A 12,382-nucleotide genomic window follows, 5' to 3' on the forward strand; every position below is an offset into this window, starting at 1 on the left:
ACCGCAGATCGCCCACCAGAGCGTTGTTTCACCATGTACCAGCATTATCCTTAATTTATGAGCATGAATGTAGAATGTGTCGCTTACCACCAACATTACTGACAAATTACAACAAATGGAGTAAAACTTCACTAGATAACTCAAGACGTTCACGTGTAATACTCACTGTGGCATTCCCAGCAGAGTGCACAGAACACTACTGAACACTAATTGGCTGTTGGAGAATATGTTACGTATGTGCGCAGAACAATCATAACTCGACCGCCATAGTTCCAGAATCCATCTATAGGAGCCGTAGAAAGTAAGCAGCTCCGTACCTTATGCAGTGGCTTGAGGAGTAAGGTGATACATGTAGAATTGTGTTGAATTCTCTCACTATCTGCTGCTCATAAATTTCCATGTACGCGTCCCGTAATGCAGCAAGAAAGAGAACGGGAAATGTCCCATGCAGTTAGACCTGATTTAAAGTGCACGTCACTATTGCTCGCCTAGGTAGCAAGCTACTTGGGTGTCAATTGCTAAAAGGAAATCACCGATTCTTGCATTGTTATATTAATGACTTTAAGGCTAGGCTCATCTATATGCAAGTGAAGAAGGCAATATTTGTTCAACCAGACGCGTTTATCCTCGATTTATTAAGGCATCATCAGCGGCCTGAAACACATATACAGGGTATTCTAGGAGGTATGGTCAGTATTCAGGCATATGACAAGAACGCTCATTTGAAGCAAAAAAAGCTTCATAAGCATTTATGTCCTGTTCCGAAAGGTTTCTGAGATAAAACTCGTTTAATGTGCATTTGTTGTTGGGTTAGTGGCACGCTCCTATGTATCTTACCCACCCATCCTCTTTGGAGTATTATTCCTGGCCAACCTGTCTCGTTGCTTTCAACTTCTTTTGCGCAAGATGTCTTTTTGCCATTAATGTAGCCTGTTGAATACGCAGTTGTTCGTCGTGTGTTGTGAGTGAAGTATTGCAAAGAATTTAAAGTGTGTCTGAGAGAAATATCGGTTAGCTGTGTTTGTACTCGCGCTTGCTGAAATGTCACACGATTTCATTAACAGATAGTAGCCTATGCAGATATGATGCATATTTATGGCTTCTGCGATGAAAAGAGGTCCCTCCACGTCGGCGCTTTCCAATACTTCGAATTCAAGATCGTAGAATGTTTACCAGAGTTTTCAGCACATTGCGTGAAACACGTTTCCTTTCAGGTTCCCTTTTTTCTTCTGAACGTGTAGTTCAACCTGTGCAGGAACAGCAACACATTGTTGAAATGGCGTAGCCTAGTCGTGCAATAAGCAGCACACGGCGACTTTCTGCACGCATGTGTCCACGAACACGTGCGCGGCTAACATTATATGCGGTAAATTTGTACACATTTCACGCGTAGTATGTCTACAAGCTTTACAATGGCGGCAATGGCACTGAATTTTGTCATTGGTTAATTGACAATTGTCCGTTGCTTCCATTAAGATTAACACTGATGAATCCTCTTTTAAACGGAATGGAATCAAAAATACCCGTAATAATCATCAATGGGCACAGAAAATTCCACGCGCTACAGTGGAAATCAATTTCCGTGTTCGTTTTTCGCTTAGTCTTTGGTGCGACATTATCGGTAACATGTAGATTGTTCCAGTTGTTTTAGGAGATCGAGTGGTGGGACAGGGTTACATGTTTTAGGAAAATTTCTTTGTTGAAATCCTTGAGGACGTTCTTTGGCCACGTGTACCTCCTGCGCGACGGAGTTCCACCGTATTTTACCAGACGTGTGAGGGAACATCTCAACCACACTTACCCTAATCGCTGAAATGGTCGTGGTAGTACAGTTAATTAGCCATCAAGATCTTTAGAACTTACGCCATTAGATTTTTGTTTATGGGGTTGGATGAAGTCTCAGGCGTACGGACGAAAACGTGAATACGCCAGATTAACTACTCTGTCTCATCATGGATGCTGCTGCAATAATTAGGGAAAGTGCAGATGCATTCGGACAAGCAACACATTATGTTCTCCTAACAGTGCACAAATGCACTGAAGCTGATAATGGGAGATGGGAACATTTATTATGCACTGTACAACAGCTGTAATGTGACTTGTATGACGGATGAATGTATTAAAATAAATAGTTTTCAATCGTGTGTAAACCTGATAATTTATTGAATGACACATATAATACGAGGTATGTCCACAAAGAAAGTTCCGTTTGGTTATATAAAACAAACGTGTACAGATACAGAAAAAATATTTGTTGTACAAAAATCTGCAACTGTTAAACTACTTTTCTACATAGCTTCCGAAATTTTGTATGCACTTGTCATTGCGTGGAACAAGTTTTTGTATGCATTCTTCATAGAATGTTGCTGCCAGTGTGTTCAACCATGTGGAAACATATTTTTTCAGCTCGTCGTCATCGTTGAAGTGTTGACCACCAAGGACAGATTTTTGGTGTAAGAAGAGGTGAAAGTCGCTAAGAGCGAGGTCCGGGCTGACTGTACGGAGGATGGTCAAACGCATCCCAATGAAATTCCCGTAAGAGTTGTTTGGTCACATTCGCCGTGTGAGGTCGGGCATTATCGTGGAAAAAAACAAAACCTTTTGACAGTAATCCTCGGCGCTTGTTTTGTATTGCGCGGCGCAATTTCTTAGTGGTCTCGCAGTAACCGTGTGCATTGATTGTTTGGCCTCGTAGTAAGAAAACAGTCAGCAAAATGCCTTTTCTGTCCCAAAAAACGGTGCACGTGACTTTTCGAGGTGTCAAGATTTGCTTAGGCTTAACCTTCGTTGGGGATGAAGTGTGCCTCCATTCCACTGATTGCTGTTTTGTTTCAGGAATGTCATGCGATACCCAAGTTTCATTCCCCGTGACTATCCAAGAAAGAAAACCATCGCCTTCTCATTGTAGCTAGTCAAAAACTGAAGTGCACTGCCTGTCCATTGATTTCGGTGTTGTTCAGTAAGAAGTTTGGGTTCCCAACATGAGCAAAGTTTTATAAATTTCAGTTTTCCAGTGACAATTTCATGAATTAGTGATCGTGAGATTTGCAGAACTTCCATAGCAAGCGCACTAAGTGGGTAAACCTACAGTTGTGCTTAATCTTCTCTTCAATTGTGTGAACCAGTTCATCAATAACCACAGACGGGCGTCCATTTCGTTCTTCATAGTGCACTTGATCACGTCCTTCGTTGAACAGTCTGACCCATCTTATAACCATTGAATCACTCATAGCATTTTGTCTGTAAACCTCCCAGATTTGCCAATGAATTTCCTTTGGTTTAACTTTTTTGCATTTAGAAAACGAATCACAGATCTGATTTCACGCGCGGCGGCATTTTCAATTACAGCTGACATTGTAAAGAAGCGCTACAAAGCACACGTCGGCAGCAGCGATCTGAAAATGGCGTACATGTCTTCTCCTTGAGTCAGAGTAACTGCCGCGCATGCTCGGAACTGCGACGGTAGCGCTGACGCGGATAGAAATAGAAACAGAACTTACTTTGTGGACGACCCTTATAAATAACAATGACTATTAAATGTGTCCTAACTTGAAAACCATTCGGAACAGGGCACACGTCCATATGAAAGTTTTTGGTTTAAATGAACGTTCCTGTCATATCCTTGAATATTTACCATTCCTCCTGGGACACATTTTGTAGTTTCATTTAGATGCGTGACTTTCAACTTACAATAGGAGTACTCTGTTATTGTACATGCAAATTAAGACAGCTGTGAACTATGCAACTTTTGCAGAATGTATCTTTTATTACTTAACAGTTTGACGGATGTTGTTCTACATTTACCCTTGCTATATTGCTGATGAAGCCGTTGTTCCACGTATACTATTAAAAATAATTTTTAGCACAGGATACAGACTGCACACTAGCGCGCGCGCACACACACACACACACACACACACACACACACTCATTCTTCCACCATATTAACTTGCTTAGTGTTATGTAACTGTGGACTGTACAGGGGGTGGACAAAAACATGACAATATAAAAACACAACATATTACCATGCTTAAAACTATGTTGGCATCAAAACAACTTCCACTTGGCTTGGGATTGATAAATAAGGGGCCTGTTTGGTTTTCAAGGGGATCTTGTACCATTATTCCTGCAAAGTACACTACTGGCCATTCAAATTGCTACACCACGAAGATGACGTGCTACAGACGCGAAATTTAACCGACAGGAAGAAGATGCTGTGATATGGAAATGATTAGCTTTTCAGAGCATTGGTTGGCGCCGGTGGCGACACCTACAACGTGCTGACATGAAAGTTTCCTTCCGATTTCTCATACACAAACAGCAGTTGACCGGCGTTGCCTGGTAAAACGTTGTTGTGATGCCTCGTTTAAGGAGGAGAAATGCGTACCATCACGTTTCCGACTTTGATAAAGGTCGGATTAAAGCCTATCGCGATTGCGGTTTATCGTATCGCAACATTGCTGCTCGCGTTGGTCGAGATCCAATGACTGTTAGCAGAATATGGAATCAGTGGGTTTAGGAGGGTAATACGGAACGCCGTGCTGGATACCAAAGGTCTCGTACCTCTAGCAGACGAGATGACAGGCATCTTATCTGCATGGCTGTAACGGATCGTGCAGCCACGTCTCAATCCGTGAGTCAACAGATGGGAACGTTTGCAAGACAACAACCATCAGCACGAACAGTTCGACGACGTTTGCAGCAGCATGGACTATCAGCTCGGAGACCATGGCTGCGGTTACCCTTGACGCTGCATCACAGACAGGAGCGCCTGCAATGGTGTACTCAACGACGAACCTGGGTGCACGAATGGTAAAACGTCATTTTTTCGGATGAATTCAGGTTCTGTTTACAGCATCATCATGGTCGCATCCGTGTTTGGCGACATCGCGGTGAACGCACATTGGAAGTGTGTATTCATCATCGCCATACTGGCGTATCACCCAGCGTGATGGTATGAGGTGCCATTGGCTACAAGTCACGGTCACCTCTTGTTCGCATTGACGGCACTTTGAACAGTGGACGTTACATTTCAGATGTGTTACGACCCGTGGCTCTACCCTTCATTCAATCCCTGCGAAACCCTACATTTCAGCAGGATAATGCACGAGCGCATGTTGCAGGTCCTGTACGGGCCTTTCTGGATACAGAAAGTGTTCGACTGCTGCACTGGCCAGCACATTCTCCAGATCTCTCTCCAATTGAAAACGTCTGGTCAATGGTGACCGAGCAACTGGCTCGTCACAATACGCCAGTCACTACTCTTGATGAACTGTGGTATCGTGCTGAAGCTGCATGTGCAGCTGTACTTGTACACGCCATCCAAGCTCTGTTTGACTCAATGCCCAGACGTATCAAGGGCGTTATTACGGCCAGCGGTGGTTGTTCTGGGTACTGATTTCTCAGGATCTATGCACCCAAATTTCGTGACAATGTAATCACATGTCAGTTCTAGTATAATACATTTGTCCAATGAATACCCGTTTATCATCTGTATTTCTTCTTGGTGCAGCAATTTTAATGGCCAGTAATGTAATAATTCTTTCGAAAACATGATCTTGAAAGACCAAACACTTCGTTTACCTTGGTAACGGAAGCATCCCACCAGATGAGCCCTAACATTACGCTCATGTTCGAATTCGCTTAGCTCCGACATAATACACTCATAACTACACAGAACACTGTTCTGATTACGACTGACACTTGCAATGTGTTGAGGAAATTACACAGGTGCCGTTCGTGGCCAAATACGAGAGCGGAACTTGCACACTTGTCTGGCATCTGCTTTTCTGTTCAAGCATGCATTTCTCGCGGTTTTTCCATATTTTTGTCCAACCCTTCCATTTTTTTTGTTTTATATTATTTGTGTGTGTGTGTGTGTGTGTGTGTGTGGTAGTGTGGTGTGTGTGTGTGTGTGTGTGTGTGTGTGGGAGAGAGAGAGAGGGAGAGAGAGAGAGAGAGAGAGAGAGAGAGAGAGCTCTGAGTAGCTTTAGCAGTGAGTGTTTGGTCATATATCAGATACTTGGATTCTGCTATGGCCTTTTGATGTATAGTTTTCTTGTATTGATTACTTATTCTGATTATTTTCATGTCTTGCTTAGACTGGTTCACAGTTCCTATTACTGTTATAGACGTTGTAGAGGGGACTCAGAACAACAATATTTGGTACTCAGGGCAGCAATATTTGTACAATTGTTAGTAAACCCATGTCCGGAAATACGCCGTTTGGAAGATAAAGGACTTTCAACGATGGAGGGAATACATATTGACAGAGGTCGATGTCTCGCGACACTTGATGTCTTATGCGATGTCAAGTCACGTGTCATCAGAGAACAACCTACTGAACTGAAGCAGACGTCCATCAGTCGACACTGACTGTGCATTACAGGATGGCAGGGAACACGTTTCCCGAGTACACCGAGATGTTACTCATTTACGGTGAAAGTGGATGGAATAGTCGATTAGCACAACGTCGGTATCACAAACGGCTTCTGGTTCGTGCCCGTCCATTACATGCTTTTTTTACAAGATACTAACAACAGCTTCGGGAAACTGGCATCTTCAAGACTAATAGCAGCGACTGTGGTCGTGGCCGGACGCGCCACACTGTTGTCATGGAAGAGGAAGTCCTTCAACTGTTCAGTCAGAACTGTGTGTCAAGTACCTGCAACATCACAGTTTCCGTGGATGTATTCCAGAGCAGCATCGGGTGAGTTCTCCGTGAACAGCCACTTGATCTCTGTCACCTCCAGTGGGTGCAGGCAATGGGTCCACCTGAATCTGCGCCACATACCTATCACTGCACATGGTTCCTACACCATTGTGTCAATATTCCAGACTTTCCCCAAATCATTCAGAAATGAATGGCAATTCACAAACGGAAGTTCTGCTCATCCGTCGTAACAGCCACATTTAGAATGAGAAAAACGTTCATGCCACACATCCGCATGAATTTCAATATCATTTCGGTGTTAATGTATGGGCTGGTATTACGGGCTGGTATTATGCATGGTCGTCTGGTTGATCCGTGTATTCTACCATCCCATCTAACCAGTTCTTCCTACAAAACATACTGGTGCAGCATTTGGAGGATGTGCCATTACATACACATTGGACTATGTGGTTATACCACGATGGCATGCCGGCCTACTTTTCACTTTCACCAAACATTCAGAGACAGATGTATAGGTCATGATGGACTGATTGTTGGCCACAAAGACTGCATGACTTAACACCTTTGGACTTTTTCGTTTGGGGCTACAAAAAGAGTACTGCTTGTGAGACACTTGTAGAGTCACAGGACGATCTCCTCGCCCATGTAATGCCTGCAGTAGAGGTCATTCGGGACATTCTAGGACTTTTGGACAATGTGTGTGTTAACACTGTTCGCAGATACACTTTCTGCAACGAAACCTGTGGTCGCCACTCTGAGGATATGTTGTACGAGGTGTGATTGGAAAGTTTTAATAATGGATCCGCTACTGCTTGCTGGTTTGGCGGGCAGGTACACAGAGGGTGGGATGTGGGTCATTGGATTGTCCTTGAGCGTCCTCTGACAGGAAACTGCATTTCCTGTATTCAGTTCGTCGTGGCAGCTGGTTGAGTGCAGGTCTGTTTGGACTTGTTGCCGGATTCTGTCTGTGTGAAAATGGACGTAAAAACGGAGCAACGAGTTTGTGTGAAATTTTGTTTTAAAATCGAGAAATCAGCTTCTGAGACTTACGAACTATTAAAAACAGCTTTTGGAGATAAATGTACGAGTCAGTCAAATGTTTTTGTCTGGTTCAACAGATGTAAAAATGGCCGCGATTTATTTGAAGATGAACCACGGTCCGGCTGTCCTTCCACCTCAAAAACGAATGAAAATGTTCTGAAAGTTCGCGACTTAGTGCGCTCTGATCGTGGACTTACAATTAGGGAGATGGCTGATGAACTTAATTTACGTTTCTATGCAGTTCAGGCAATTTTAACACGCGTAGAGTGTGCGCAAAATTCATTCCAAAAGTGTTGTCAAGTGACCAGGGTCAATACCGACTTGAATGTGGCAAGAACTGATTAATCGGACTAAAAATGACCCATATTTGTTAAACAGGGTAATTACAGGTGACGTATAGTGGGTATATGGATATGATCCTGAAACCAAAGTGCAGCCGCGCGGGATTAGCCGAGCGGTCCAGGGCGCTGCAGTCATGGACTATGCGGCTGGTCCCGGCGGAGGTTCGAGTCCTCCCTCGGACATGGGTGTGTGTGTTTGTCCTTAGGATAATTTAGGTTAAGTAGTGTGTAAGCTTAGGGACAGATGACCTTAGCAGTTGAGTCCCATAAGATTTCACACACATTTGAACATTTTGAACCAAAGTGCAGTCTTCGCAGTGGAAGACTCCAGGTTCACCATGACCGAAAAAAGCACGGCAGACTCTGTGAAGACAATGCTGGTGATTTTTTTCGGTTCTACCAGTATTGTGCATAATGAATTTAGCCCTGGAGGACAGATAATTAACCAGAAATACTACAAATGTGTCCTTGAGCGTTTGCACAAAAAGGTGCAGAAGAAAAGGCCTGCATTGTGGAAAGACAGGAGTTGGGTGCTACACCATGACAATGCTCCGGCTCATCGACCATTCTCCATCGTTGAATTTTTGACCAAATTCAAAATTCCTGTGCTTCCTCTGATTTGGCCCTTTCAGAAATCTACCTTTTCCTAAACTGAAATTTTCGCTGAAACGGGCGATTTGACTCGATTGAAGACATCCAGGCAAATATGGAGAGCGTCCTTAACATACTTCAGGAAAAAAATTCCAGGAATGTTTCCAAAAATGGAAACACCGTTGGAATCGGTGTGTAGTCAGAAGGGGACTATTTTGAAGGAGATGAATCACAGTAGCATGTAAGTACCACCATTGTACAATTACAAGCCCATTCTTAAAACTTTCCAATCACACCTCGTAGATCATGGAGGTACGAGTTGGTTGATACGTGTGCAGTGTATCTTTTGACATTCATTTCAAGTCGTTTATCTTCCAAACGGCGCATTTCCGGACATAGTTTATTTACCACAAAATACTGCTGTGCCGAGACCCCTCTGCAACACCTGTAACTTTGTAACAGGAATTCCGAATCACCCACTGTGATGATGGTTATTTTGCTTTAAGTGTTCTGCAAATGTGCAATGACTAGTGTAATACTTTTAAGAGGCCGTGCTGAAGACTAATGCCTCCGAATTTTTCATGTGAATTAAAACAAGCCGTATTAACATTCTGCATTTTTAGTCATCATTTCTAGATATTTGCAGCCCTCTGCCAGTGGAGGGCTGCAAACGTCTTCGGTTACCGTCAACGATTAGTGATGAAGCGGTGCAAGAAGAGGTGAAGTAGCGACTCCGTCAAGAAAGTCAAACATTCTACACTGACTCTATCAACAAACTGTTCTCAATTAGGAGAAATGTATTCGTCGCCCGAGTGATTATGTTCAGAAATAATTTTGTAGACGTGAAGAATGAAAAGTGCAATGTTAGTATTGATTAGTTTACTTAAAACGATTAAAGTGTTTTCACATAAAAAAATCGGAGTTATTATTTTTCAGCATGTCCTCGTAGCATCTGATATGTTCCTTGCATCTTATACCAAAATTCCTGCTTGTCATTTCAGTATGCACTGTGTTCGTATATGCCTTATTCTTGGAATTTGTCGCTCTTGTGTGTTGAGGCCTTTCAATATGCTTAAAGGATGTTTATTCTTTTATATCCTTAGTTTCTCTGCAGTCGCTTCATTACATGACGAGGTAGTTTAAATACAAGAAGAAGAAGACATATCATTAAGGGCGGTAACATGGGATAAGTGGACGGAAGAAGAGGGAAACGTGACATTTCTTCAAAACGAGCTTCTTTTAGAGGACTAATATTGGTTTCGAAATTTTTTAACAGTGATCGATGATTAATAGTGATTACTACTGGTTCTTACGCAACACCCCTTCAATTACACCTTCCGAGAAGTTACCAAGTACTCTAAGAGTCCACCTATGAGGGTCAGCTGAGCTTTGATGTACCCCTGTGGATGTCAGAATGATGTGCATCGGCTGAACTGGCCGCTACTCACAACGTTGCTTTAATAATACTGTAGCGCAATGGATAACTAATAGGACAGGCGTGGGTGTCGCACTTCACAGAATTCTATTAACAGGGGGAATATGTAACTATGAAGTGAAACACTGGCACAAATAACAACTATTTATTATAACGTTCCCTATTGAAATATAAATGAACAAGAAATAATAATAAGATCTATTATATCTTGAAAAATGCAGAGAACACGAAATATCACAGCTATTAGAATGGAACAGCTCTAATCTAATACTTAAAGGACTTGATACGACCAGACAATTCGGCGGAATGGGACAGAAGTGGAATCTTTATAAGACAATCCGCTTTGGGCACAAAGTGATTGTTTGATTGCGCCAGAAGAATGAAAAACGATGACATGCAAATACACTACTGGCCATTAAAATTGCTACACCACGAAGATGACGGGCTACAGACGCGAAATTTAACCGACAGGAAGAAGATGCTGTGATATGCAAATGATTAGCTTTTCAGAGCGTTCACACATGGTTGTCGCCGGCGGCGACACCTACAACGTGCTGACGTGAGGAAAGTTTCCAACCGGTTTCTCATACACAAACAGCAATTGACCGGCGTTGCCTGGTGAAACGTTGTTGTGATGCCTCGTGTAAGGAGGAGAAATGCGTACTATCATTTTTCCAACTTTGATAAAGGTTGGATTGAAGCCTATCGCGATTGCGGTTTATCGTACCGCGACATTGCTGCTCGCGTTGGTCGAAATCCAATGACTGTTAGCAGAATATGGAATCAGTGGGTTCAGGAGGATAATACTTAACGCCGTGCTGGATCCCAATGGCCTCGTATCATTAGTAGTCGAGATGACTGGCATCTTATCCGTATGGCTGTAATGGATCTTGCAGCCACGTCTCTATCCCTGAGTCAACAGATGGGGACGTTTGCAAGACAACAACCATCTGCACAAACAGTTCGACGACGTTTGCAGCAGCATGGACTGTCAGCTCGGAGAAGATAGCTGCGGTTACCCTTGACGCTGCATCACAGACAGGAGTGCCTGTGATGGTGTACTCAATGACGAACCTGGGTGCACGAATGGCACAACGTTATTTTTTCGGATGAATCCAGGTTCTATTTACATGATGGTCGCATCCGTGTTTGGCGACATCGCGTTGAACGCACATTAGAAGCGTGTATTCGTCGTACTGGCGTATCACCCGGTGTGATGGTATGGGGTGCCATTGGTTACTCGTCTCGGTCACCTCTTGTTCGCATTGACGGCACTATGAACAGTGGACGTTACATTTCAGATGTGTTACGACCCGTGGCTCTACCCTTCAATTGACCTCTGCGAAACCCTCATTTTAGCAGGATAATGCACGAGCGCATATTGCAGGTCCTGTACGGGCCTTTCTGGATACAGAAAATGTTCGACTGCTGCCCTGGCCAGCACATTCTCCAGATCTCTCGCCAATTGAAAACGTCTGTTCAATGTGGCCGAGCAACTCGCTCGTCACAATATGCCAGTCACTACTCTTGATGAACTGTGGTATCGTTTTGAAGCTGGGCAGCTGTGCCTGTACACTCTATCCAAACTCTGTTTGACTCATGCCTAGACATATCAAGGCCGTTATTACGGCCAGAGGTGGTTGTTCTGGGTACTGATTTCTCAGGATCTAAGCACCCAAATTGCGTGAAAATATAATCACATATCAGTTGTAGTATAATATGTTCGTCCAATGAATACCCGTTTATCATCTGTATTTGTTCTTGTCGTAGCAGTTTTAATGGCCAGTAGTGTAGCATCACTGATTGAGTCATGAATGAGCCTTCAGTTAAGCGAGGATATCATAAGATTCGCAGAACCTACCTGACCCTAACCACGCTTCTGCAACGCTTGGCAAGTTTCATGCCCTGCTTGCCATTCTCTGTCGCTCATTTCAAAGTGTGATGGCGTTGAGTAAAGATGCACACCCAACTGCGGACACAGTGAAGGAACAAATTGATGTTTCCACTTCTAATGTTTCATGCGGCTTTCTGAAGAGCTGCCCCGCGTTCCAAAACCTTAAATGTGGCACGGATGTGCCCTTTGTTCTTAAGGGCGCTCAACGCAGCAAAGGGTGTGGCCAATCGGCGTCCGGTGGAGCTCGCGCTGCCGATGGCCCCATCCGACCACGCAACCGAGACGACACGGCTGAAGAACGCGGACGTGGACGTAAACGACAAAGAAGAAAAATTTAACGACCCAGATGACCATCATCCTATCCTGGTTCGGGGTCAGGGATTTTCTCTGCCTCGTGATGGCTGGGT

General features: G+C 43.7%; 1 protein-coding gene across 1 annotated transcript in view; it reads left to right on the forward strand.

The window, feature by feature from the left end:
• The window catches only part of LOC126088299 (uncharacterized oxidoreductase YjmC-like), an 83,502-nt gene that overhangs the window by 13,669 nt on the left and 57,451 nt on the right, over positions 1 to 12,382 (forward strand). The window lies entirely within an intron of this gene.

The sequence above is a fragment of the Schistocerca cancellata genome, chromosome 6 (assembly GCF_023864275.1).
Source record: "Schistocerca cancellata isolate TAMUIC-IGC-003103 chromosome 6, iqSchCanc2.1, whole genome shotgun sequence".
Taxonomy (NCBI): domain Eukaryota; kingdom Metazoa; phylum Arthropoda; class Insecta; order Orthoptera; family Acrididae; genus Schistocerca; species Schistocerca cancellata.